The sequence below is a fragment of the Notamacropus eugenii genome, chromosome 1 (genome assembly GCF_028372415.1).
Source record: "Notamacropus eugenii isolate mMacEug1 chromosome 1, mMacEug1.pri_v2, whole genome shotgun sequence".
Classification (NCBI taxonomy): Eukaryota; Metazoa; Chordata; class Mammalia; order Diprotodontia; family Macropodidae; genus Notamacropus; species Notamacropus eugenii.
In genome coordinates, this window is record NC_092872.1 from 120,167,376 (window position 1) to 120,178,623 (window position 11,248).

Here is an 11,248-nt window from a genome sequence, read left to right on the forward strand (position 1 = left end):
TGGCTTTTTGGACGTCTCTTGCCATTTGAGTTAGTCTATTTTTAAACGTGTTATTTTCTTCACTATTTTTGTGGTCTCCTTTAGCAAGCTGTTAATTCACTTTTCATGTTTTTCTTGCATCTCTCTCATTTCTCTTCTCAGTTTTTGGTCTCCTTCTCTTACTTGACTTTCAAAATCTTTTTTGGCATCTCCAAAAAGCTGAGACCATTTCATATTTTTTGGAGGTTTTGGATGTAGGAGCCTGGATCTTTCTCTCATCCTCTAGTTGTGTGCTATGGTCTTCCTCATCTGAAAGGACAGAAGAAAATACCTCTTTACCAAGAAAGTAACCTTCTATAGCCTGATTTTCCCCTTTTGGGGGGCATTTTCCCAGACTTTTACTTTACTTTTGAGCCCTTTCTTAAGTGAAGGGTATATTGCCCCAGGTTTCTGAGCTTTTGTGCAGCTGTTTCCTGAGTTATCTCTAGGAATCTTTAAGTTATCAGTTCTTCTAAGTTGATATAATCAGGGAGACTTGTATACTCCTCTCCTGGCCAGCCATCTGGTCTGTGAGCAACCATAACTCTTTTCTGCCCTGGAACTGTGAGTAGGACTTCCTCTCCATAGCTGCCACCAACTCCGCCACACCAATGCTCCACCTTACCCCAGAACTACCACTTAATACTGAGACCCACATCATCCCCTCGATTATCCATTGACTCTAAACTGAGAGCTCCAGAAGCAGATGCTTCTGTGGCAGTGACTCCCTTTTCCCTAAGGCGGGGGCTTTGATGGAAGCATGTTCCCTCTTCACACAGGTACCAGAACTTTCTCACTGACATTTGAAGCTGTCTTTGGTGTTTGAAGTTTGAGAAATCTGGAAACTGCAGCAGCTGCAGCCCTGAGGCCTAATCTCGTCTGTGCTGTGCCAGGCGGCCCATGCTGGCTTGGCTATGAGCCCAGCAAAAGAACCTTCCTGTCAGAGTGCTAGGTTGTCTTAGGCTGGAAATCTGTTTCACTCTGTCATATTGTGACTTTTGCTGCTCTAGAATTTGTTTAGAGTCATTTTATAGGTATTTTAAGGGTTTGAAGGAGAGCGAAATCAAGTTCTACTCAACCATCTTGGCTCCACCCCAGATCCCTGCTTTCTTTACTCCCCTTTAGGAAGTCCTATTTATTAATTCTATTAATTTATCCTTTTTTTGCTCCTTTACCAAAAACAGTACCTCTTAATGTCTTCGTTTTCCATCTTCTCTTTCTATTAACTATATGCTTTCATTTTCTAATTCATGGCCCCTTGCTGACTCTCTTTTCTCTGTATTTCTCATGCAATCAAAATTTCCAAGATTTTTATGCTATAATTTCCTCTGTTGGTTCTTTCTGCCACTGATTTTCCCTAGGAGTTCCCTTTTTCCATTGTACCACACTCCCAGAACAATGCCAATTACTGCAAGTATCATAGAGAACCCTATCTTATTATAATGTCTCAACCCCAAAATGTCCCTTATCATGGCCCACCTATATGTTTTGCATTCCTCTGTTTACCTCTTTTCCACATTTGCCTCAAAATATCCATGGGTCCACACTCTTCCACTTTCCAGGGCACCAGTTTCCCACAGAATTTGCAACATCTCACCTTCCCATGTATGACTAAAGGACTTGCCATGTACGACTGAAGGATTTTCCATGTACCACATCCCTCAGTCCTAACCCATTGTAAGACCCTTATCTCCCTTCACAAGTCATCTCTTCACGTGTTCATCAGTGGAGCCCCCTCCCATAATCAAAATAAGACTTCCTTCTTTCCACATCCCTTTTAAATCTTTCTTCCTTCCTCCACACCAATTCTCTTAGTTTCTGTTTTTTTACGTTTTCAGACCACAGAGGGGCCCTTTCCCTCATTGCAAGCCTTTGATCTCATCATGAATCACGATAATTTTCTTCTCCATCCCCTTGCTTCCCTCACTCCATCATGCAAAGTCCTATATTGTAATGTTTTCAAAAATAAAACAATATATTGATTCACCTGTACACAGTGTGTCACTAGGTTCAGTCCATAATGTCCCTTCTTTTTCTTCGCTCTTAACTTTACTAGATTTCTTCCTTCACTATCTCCATGTGTACATTTAAAGAGCAATCTCCTATTTCTGTGTGGACATTCTTTCAGCATTTCTGATTTATATGGTGTTCAAAAAATAAATTTTCTAAAGTTCTAGTTTTATTTCAAAAATTTTTTTGAACTCTGCTTTATTATTGAATATCCATCTTTTCTTTTTTCCTCCATGTATAGTTAAGCTAAGATGTGCAGGTTAAGTCACCCTTGACTGTAACTTTGAGCTCCATTTCTCTTCAGCCCATATCATTCAATTCTCTCTTACATTTTCAAGGAGAGTGCTAAATAGTCTTGTGTTATTTAAATGTCCTTTCCTTTGTATTTGAAGGTCTTCCTCATCAATACTTGCAGAGCTTGTTGTTTCTGAACTGAATTGTTAAATTTAAGCACTGTGTCACCGAGTTTCCAGCCTTATGATTTCTTTTTCTTTTTATACAGAGAATAAGCAAATTCTTTCAATCTGAATTTCACTTCCTATGTTCAGAAGTTTGAGGAACTTCTATTCTATTTATTCCATCATTGTGGTGCTTAGGTTTTTCATATTCTCATCTTCTTCTGGGATACCAATGATTCTTAGATTCAATGATTCTCCATGCTCCCTGTCTTCAAGACTGGGATGCTTTGCTTACATAGTGAATAAAGTATTTTTTTTTCTTTTAATGCTGCTGTTTTTTAAACTTTTTTTATAGAAACAAATTTCCGTTTCAAGGAATCCAATATAATAAATATTGCACATTATGTTGAGAGCTGTACATCTTTTTTTGCTTCCTTTTAAGTTTGCTATTGTTATCTGCTATGCACTTTTGACTCTGTTCTTTACCCTCTTTCCTTATCACCCCCTAGAAGGCTACAATAAGCATAGCTATATTTATGTGTAGCTACTGATATATGCATACACATAAACCTATATACACATACAATTATATAAGTATATGTAGGTATATATATATATATATATATATATATATATATATATATATATATATATATATATATGTTTCCCCTAGCAAATTCTATTCTCCCCCATCTAATTTCTCTATGTTAATTCTTCCTCTCACACTTTCTTTGTATAATCACTCCTTTTAGCTATTCATAAACAGTTTTGCTTTTATCATATCATACTCAACGACATCTCAGTCTTTCTTATGAACTACCCATTCACTGGTGAGAATCATAAATATGTGTTTTACATTTTATTTGCATAAGAAGCAAACACTCTGTCCTTAGTAAATCCCTTATACTTAGTCTTTGGTGAGTAGTTTAAATTTCTCTTGGCTTCTGAATGTCAAATCTTCTACTAATTAATTTTTTTCCACAAAGTCCTGAAAGTCTGGCAGCTCATTAAATGTTCCTTTTCTTCATACAAGATTATGCTTAGTTTAGCCACGTGTGATATTTTTGGTCAGAACACAGTTGCTTTGTTTTTCAATATAGTTTTCTAAGACTTGTAATGCTGTTTTTTTCTCTTCTTTTCTTTTTATTTTTCTTCTAGATTCTTCTTCTTTATCTTTAGATTCTGTTTATTTCCACTCCCAATCAATTGTTCTCCCTTTTATTTCTTGGTGAGACTTGCCATTCCACATTCCAGTTTTTTTTTTTTATTCTGCCTATTATTTTTCTCTGCAGGCCTTAATTTTACTTTCATAATTCTCATTTCTTTTTTAGTCACTCAGAAATAGCACTTTTTGATATCATATTATCCTCAAATTCCCAAGGGTCCTCTGCTTCATCAAAGGTTTTGGATCCTTTTCCTTTGTTTTGCAATATTTGTTCATAGATACCTGAATTCATTTCTTAGATCTAGAGGCCATATTTCCTTCTGTTGTTATTGTTTATACTACTGATTTGTCCATTTATTCTCCAATTCTACAATTTTTCTTCTTCTCAAAATTGCTGGTAATTTCAGGCTCTTCCCCATTTTACACCTTTTTTTCTAATTTTATGACTCCCTCTCATCTTATTATGGCTTCCTTCTGGTCCCCTACCATTTTGAACAATTTATGATTCTTTGTACTTGATCTCTGTTCTGAGTAGCTTTCATTTGGTCAAAACTGGTCCTACCTGGATGCTGTGTTCATTCCTCAGGTTTTGCAGAGTTCTGCACAATCTTACCTTCTCCATTTTCTATGCCCACCCCTACACAGACACACACACACACACACACACATACACACACACACACACACACACACACACACACCTTATTCTGTACTGATCACTCAGTTCTTTGACCAGGTACAAGCAGTTCAGTGATTTTCAGTACTGTTCCATGATAGTTGTCTGCCCTTTGACTAGCAGTTCAAAGATTTATAGCTCTGGTGCTATAGAGTACTGAGTCCCAGCAAGCTTTTGCTTTTGAAGGTCCTTGGCCATATAACTATATGTCACAGTCAAATCAAATTTCCACAGCCTGAATTGTGGCAATGGGTTTTCTTGTAAGCCTGTGATGAGTGCTCTACTCTACCAACGAACTCTTTTGCTTCTGGCAGTAGGGGAAGCAGTGGGAAGTTGGTGATTGAATTCAGGATTAGTAAGCATCAATTTGTGCTTTGTTTTTATGTTTTTTAAGCCTTCATTTGTATTCTAGGTGTCTAAGATCATGGGAAAAATTTGAAAGTGGTTTGCAAAGTCGTGGTAATGAGAGAAAATGTATAGACCTCCATGTCACTGACATGACTTGGAAGTTCCAATATTATTGTAGTGATGATATATCAGTGTAAATCATAGAATATCACAATTTGTGAAAAATTGAATTTGGGTATCACCCAAAATCAAATTTCAACAAACGCTATATTTAAAATGAGTAATTAAATAGGAAAAATATATTGAGAATGTCACCAGAGAAAATTTAAGTAATGTAGCAAGGGTACTCAAGAGTGTAAGACATTAGATCTAAGGTGGCTGCTACTAGTCTTGTGTTACATCTATGTACCAGAGCCAGAGTAGAATCTTTCATAAATTAAAACTAAATTCCATTCAGAAGAATCATTGGAAGTTACAAAAGAAAGTGTGAGGCAATCTAAAATCTCCATTAACATAATTGTAATCTCAAACACCTCTCATGAGATTTCAAGCTAGGTTGTTCATACAGAATTCATAGTTTCACTATTGCAATTTAGTTTCCTAGAGAAGTGAAAGGAAAATGAAGTACAAAAAGGAATATTAAAAAACTAACTACTCCAATAAGTTAAAGTATGGAATAAGTTACTGAGTCAACATATATTTGCATATTAGCCTTTTATTGGTTTTAATAAATTTGTAAAAGTGAAGATTTTCTGTGCTGGCAATTCTACTACAGCATATCCCCTACATTACATCTAAGTCCTAAAATAGAAGTAGATAAATAGATAGGTAGGTGAGAAATACACAGGGAAATTTTGCATAAACATATCTGTTAAATTTGACAGTTCAGTTGTATAAATACTAAAATTACATGGTAATGGATTTGCAATCTTCTTCATTTCAGGAACTGATCCTACTCATTATAAGACATGAACTTGTTTTTCATTCCTTATAAGTGCTCTATGATTTGGTGGCTTACAAATGATACTCATGTGATGTGCTCTAGCGCTGTGACCTTTTAGATGATTTGTAGTTGAAAATATTTCCCTTTATGACTCAAAGCAAGTCGTGCTACTGGGTTTCTTTGCTACTGGAGTTGAGTCTGACTATCTTCTTGATCAAGTTAGAATTGGAACACAAATATCTAATCAATACTTGAAAACGATTTCCAGAATTCAGTAACAATGAACGATAGAAGTAAAAGTTAGAGTGAGTTAATACAGAGAAATAATTGTAGAATTTCCAGTGAAACATAACTGAGAATCATTACTCTCCATCATGTACTTTGGCTTTCTCTGTTCAATCTATCTTGCTTCTTCTTGAATATGACATGGGGCAGCTAGGTGGTACAGTGGATAGAGCACTAGTGCAGGAGTCAGGAGGGCTTGAGTTCAAATCTCACCTCAGACACTTGACACTCACTAGCTCTGTGACCTTGGGCAAGTTACTTAACCCCAATTGCCTCATCCTGGGTCATCTCCACTCATATTGATGAATATATGGTCACTAGATTCATATGGCTCCGGAGGAGAAGTGATGCTGGTGATCTGCACAGCCCTCCTTCACTCAAAACAAAGTTAAGTGCAAGTCATGTCATTATTTCTCTGAGGGCTTGGTCTTCTTTGGCAACTAAGGATGAGCACACAATATGACATATCCTATCCAGTCTTTGTAACTTTACAAGCTATCTCTAAGGCTCAGAATATTTTTCTTCGTTATCTCTTATTTGTGGAATTCTTACTTTCATTTAAGGCTCAACTCTAGTCCAGACCTTTATACAAATTCTTTCCTGATTTCCATGAAGTTACAGCTCTCTCTTCCACCAGAAATCAATTTATGTTTGCTCCTTTCTATACACATTTTCCTCTCCTTCCATAACTACTCCAAACTCCCATACCTCACCCACAGAAGCTCATTGAGATATCTGGCATGATATATGTCTTGTTTTAGGCTCTTATTAGATCCCTGTTAGGAGTAGCTATGTGGAGAAGAGGATTTATGAAAGCCAAGATGGCAGAGTAAGAAGTTAATCCCTCTCATTGACTTGTTGTACCGCAGAAAATTTTACCCCAGGAAAAACCTTGGAAGAGCTGAGCTAGTAGAACGATGAGGTACAGTAGTCTTTTAACCTAGAAAGACTGGGGAATTAACAGAAAAGGTCACTCACTCGGGTGGAAGGGAAGAAGAACAGGATGGGAAACATCCCAGCAAGCCAAAGCCAAGTCCATCCTGGAGAAACCAGTGGGAGATTCTGAGACTCAGGGTGGTGGAGTAGGCAAGTGCCAACATCAGGATCCACAAGGTTCCTTGGAACAGGCAGGGAAATGGGTAGACTCCATTAGCCAAACTTCCCAATGCTTCAGTTCGACTCCAGGAAGCAGAAATCTAGGCAGACAGGTGTCCTTCAGTAGCCAAACATTTTGGTGCTTCAAGGCATCCATCCTCCAGCAGCCAGGTCCACATGTACTCTGAGAGCTTCAATGTCACTAACTCCAGTTCAGGAACAAGTAAGCTGCCATAACCCTACAGCCTCCAACTGACAGCATATGAGCCCTCAACACACAAAACCAGGGACCAAGTCATTGGCCTCGAGCACAAGAAGCTCTGGTCAGTGCCCCCTGTATTCCAGCAAGAGAGTTCAACTTTAAAAGTAAGATAATAGATGAACCTCGTGAGCAACAAGCAGAAATGACCAATGAAAATAGATTCTTACTATGGTGACCTGGAAAATCAAGGCACAAATTCAGAAGAGGACAACATTGTCAATATACTCACATCTGAAACCTCAAAGGAAAATATGAACTGTTCTCAAGGCCAAAAATCTTCTTGGAAGAACTCAAAAAGAATTTTAAAAGTCAAATAAGAGAGATAGAAGAAACACTGAGAAAATGAATGAGAGGCATTCAAGAGAGAGAGAATAGTTTGGAAACGGGAGGACAAAAATTGACTGTAGAAAACATCTCAAAAACATAATTGAACAAATGTAAAAGGAGGCATGAAAGCTAACTGAAGAAAACAATTTGTTAAAAAATAGAACTTGGCAAACTTTAGCTAATGACTTACAAGACATCAATGTACTCAAAATAAAAATCAAAAGAATGAAAAAAAATAGAAGAAAACATAAAATTCCTAATTGGAAAAACAACTGACCTGGAAAATAGATCCAAGAGAGATAATTTAAATTTTATTGGTCTCCTTGAAAGCTATGACCAAATAAAAAAGCCTGAGAGCATCTTTCAAGAAATCATCAAGGAAAACTGTCCTGCAGTCTTCAAACCAGAGGGTAAAAGAGTCATTGATGGGAATCCTTCAATTTCCAATTCTTGGCCTCCACAAAAAATAGCCGCTAGAAATATTTTGATACATGTTGGTCCTTTTCCCTTATTTTTTAAATCTCTTTGGGTTATACACCTAGAATTCATAATGCCGGGTCAAAAGGTATGCATACTTTTATAGTTTTGGGGGCATACTTCAGAAAGTATGAATCAGTTCAAAACTCCAGCATCAATGCTTTAGTGTGATGGAGGGCCTCCAGCAGCCTGGACGGTTCGGCTTTGGCTTCCACGCTTCGACAATCCCTGGGCTGGGAGCAGGGGCTGCAGGGCAGCAGGCATGGGCCCGATTCACTGGTGCTGCGATGCCTCGAAGTGGGAGCTCTGGAAAAGGCCTAGGTGGCGGGTACCAATATCCACCACGTGTGGCTGAGTTGAAGCTTCACCAGCTTCTTGACATGGGATGAGTACCTTGTGCTGTTCTTCTCAGTGAATGGCCAGCTTTGCAGCTACAGGGATTTGTTGTCCTCGGAGCAGCACCTGCTTGTGCAGGGCATGGTGGTAGAGGGAACTCCAGTAGAGTTCAGTGAACCCAGAGCTGCAAGGGGACCCTGTGTAGACATGCAAGATCCTTCATCACAGAGACTGGGAGAATTCTGGGTCTGGGGACCAGGCTGGAGGTCATGGAGCAAGCCCCCTGGATCCAGCTTTGCTATGCTTAGCTCCTGAGCCAGGGTGGCATGTGAGCCCCAGGTATCCTTTCTTCCAGCCCCTGTCCTCTGAGCTAAAGGCCCACCAGCTGGTGCTGGGTGGAATGGGGCAGGTGTGCATATGGGACACAGGAAGACTTGACCAGTTGGGCCATGGGACCCTGGAGGCGGAGCTGGAGCCCAGGTGGATGGAGGCACTTCAGGGCCTAACCATGGCCCAAGTCGCAGCTGGCAGGTGGCATTTTGTCTGTGTGAGTGAGACTGGTGATTCTATGTCTGGGACTGGAATGAATCCCTGCCACCTGCCACTTCCTTTCAGAACCATAGCAGAAAGAGAGAAGACAGTGGCAGGTGGTGAGAGGTCACAGTATTTTTTGGCCCTTCTCCCTTGTTCCTTTCATTCTGGTCCCCCAAGATTCCTGTCCCTAGCCATCCACTCAGCAGAACACAATTTTCACAACCCCTTCATGAGTACATGGCAGAAATTAGGCTAGCCTTTGCATTGATCTGCTCAGTAAACTGAGGATTTTGTTTGTCCTTGAGCTTCTAGGCTCTATTTTTGCAGTCCTGAAGCAAAGATGCCAGAGAAGGATGGGGATAGAGATTCTGTTCAATTCATATCAATTCAGACATTCCCTGCATTACTGGATTTTCCCAGTGCCTCAGAGGTCAGCAAAGCCAGCTGTGGATCCGGACACACAGCAGTAGTGACACAAGATGGGGAACTCTACACTTGGGGCTGGGATAAATATGGACAACTTGGTCACAAGAATATGGTCAGTTTGGATCTGCCTCACTGGGTGGACTATTTCACAGACAGTCTGCTCCACGTGGAAGCTGTGGTCTGTGGCCCGTGGAACAACTTACATGTATGTTGTGGAAGGGAAGCCTTGACCATCCAGTCAATTGGACAAAGCCCCATTTTAGCTGAAGAATCGGAGTCAACTGTGTCTCTATGTCTTTTTAGAGGTGCAGAAAACACCTCTAGGGGGAAAGAGTGGAAAACTCTTGCCCGTTTACATCTGTACTGGTATTGGCAATTATTACCAAGGCAAGAAATCAACAGGTTAGTGTTGGCCATATCTAGTTCTGAGTTACCTCTAGCCCAACCCTAAAATTGGCTTCCTTAAAAATTGACAACAAATTATCAGGTAAAATAATTCAGATCTCCTAAAATTACCTTCTATCTTTGGCAGTTTTGAAATGCTGATGACAGATATGTATACCTCTTAACTTTAGCATTGAAAAGCTTCTACAATTCTATACAACTTACCCAGTTTCAGGATTAATGGTTCAGGGGTTCTGCTCTACTTCAGCTAAAAAGTATACATAACCTGAGCCTCTGGTGGTGCACCCATTTCCACTTAGACCAGTAATCACCAGAGGCACTTTCCAGGACCTGAGAGAGGGAGCTCTGTGCAGGCAGAACAGATGCATGGGAAGAAATTAAGAGGTTTGACTATCTTTTTGAAATGATGGAAAAAGGGTAGGAAGTATTCATGGGAAAAATCAAGTAAACCAGGGAAAGGGGGAAGACCTGAAAAAAAGATATAAATCATTATCCCCCTTCTTATTTTGCAGTGAAATAAGAATTTACATGTTTACATCAATAGGATCCATTTTCATCCTAAATGAATATCAAACTCAAGGTGAAGACTTTTGGGGTTCTAGATTAGGAACTGAACTCTTAATATTTACTTAGACTTGGGAAGTACAGATATGTTTTGGGATGAGACATTCTCTCCAAAAGGACCAAAAGCGTGCACTTGCTACTTGTGAGACATTTCATATCTTATTTTATTGAAATGTTTTGCTTTCATGTCATAATTCCCCGAACCTAATAGACCATTTTTAAAGGCATAAAATACTGTATATTTTTGCCAAGACTAGAAAATGATGTGGAAAGTCTGAAAGCATGGGACTTGCTATCTTCAAACATATGTAGGAGTGATTTCCTTTACGTATCAAGTAGGCAACCAGGGTCCCATTGTACTGTAAAGGATATGTGGCAATGAACCCTGTCCTCCAGGTTGGGGATCCTTCCCACTCCACTACTTCTCCTGTTTCTTATCACATTAAGGGAGGGGATAGATGCATCACTGCATGTGGGAGAGCATTCTCTTTTGCAAAGTTCACTTACTAATATTTTTATGGTACCCTAATTTATAGCATTTCTAGGGGAAAAACATATATTATTAATTTTTGTAGTGAAAATAAATCACATAATTTGTTTTAAAAAAACAATGCTTTAGTGTTCCAATTTTTTTCAGATCTTCTCAAAATTTATCATTCTCTTGTTTTGTCAAGTTAGTCAATGGTACATCAGAGCTGTTTTGATTTGCATGACTAGAATCAATACTGACTTAGAGCATTATTTTCATATGACTATAGATAGCTTTAATTTCTTCCTCTGAAAACTGTCTGTTCATATCCTTCGACCATTTATCAATTGGGGAATGGCTTCTATTCTTGCATTCTATCCTGACCTTAAGTGTAAGAGTAAATATAAGAAGTATATTCCTCATACTGAAAACATTTGATCACTAAGTCAGACTAGATTTTAGAAATTTTTTTTCAAAAGCATAATAAAATATTCAAACTTATTACCCCAA

The 11,248-nt window shown here is 38.9% G+C and overlaps 1 pseudogene; it reads left to right on the forward strand.

Moving 5' to 3' along the window:
* The first annotated feature begins 8,174 nt into the window (after window positions 1-8,174).
* LOC140506611 (RCC1 domain-containing protein 1-like) lies at window positions 8,175-9,530 on the forward strand (annotated as a pseudogene).
* The last annotated feature ends 1,718 nt before the right edge of the window (window positions 9,531-11,248 follow it).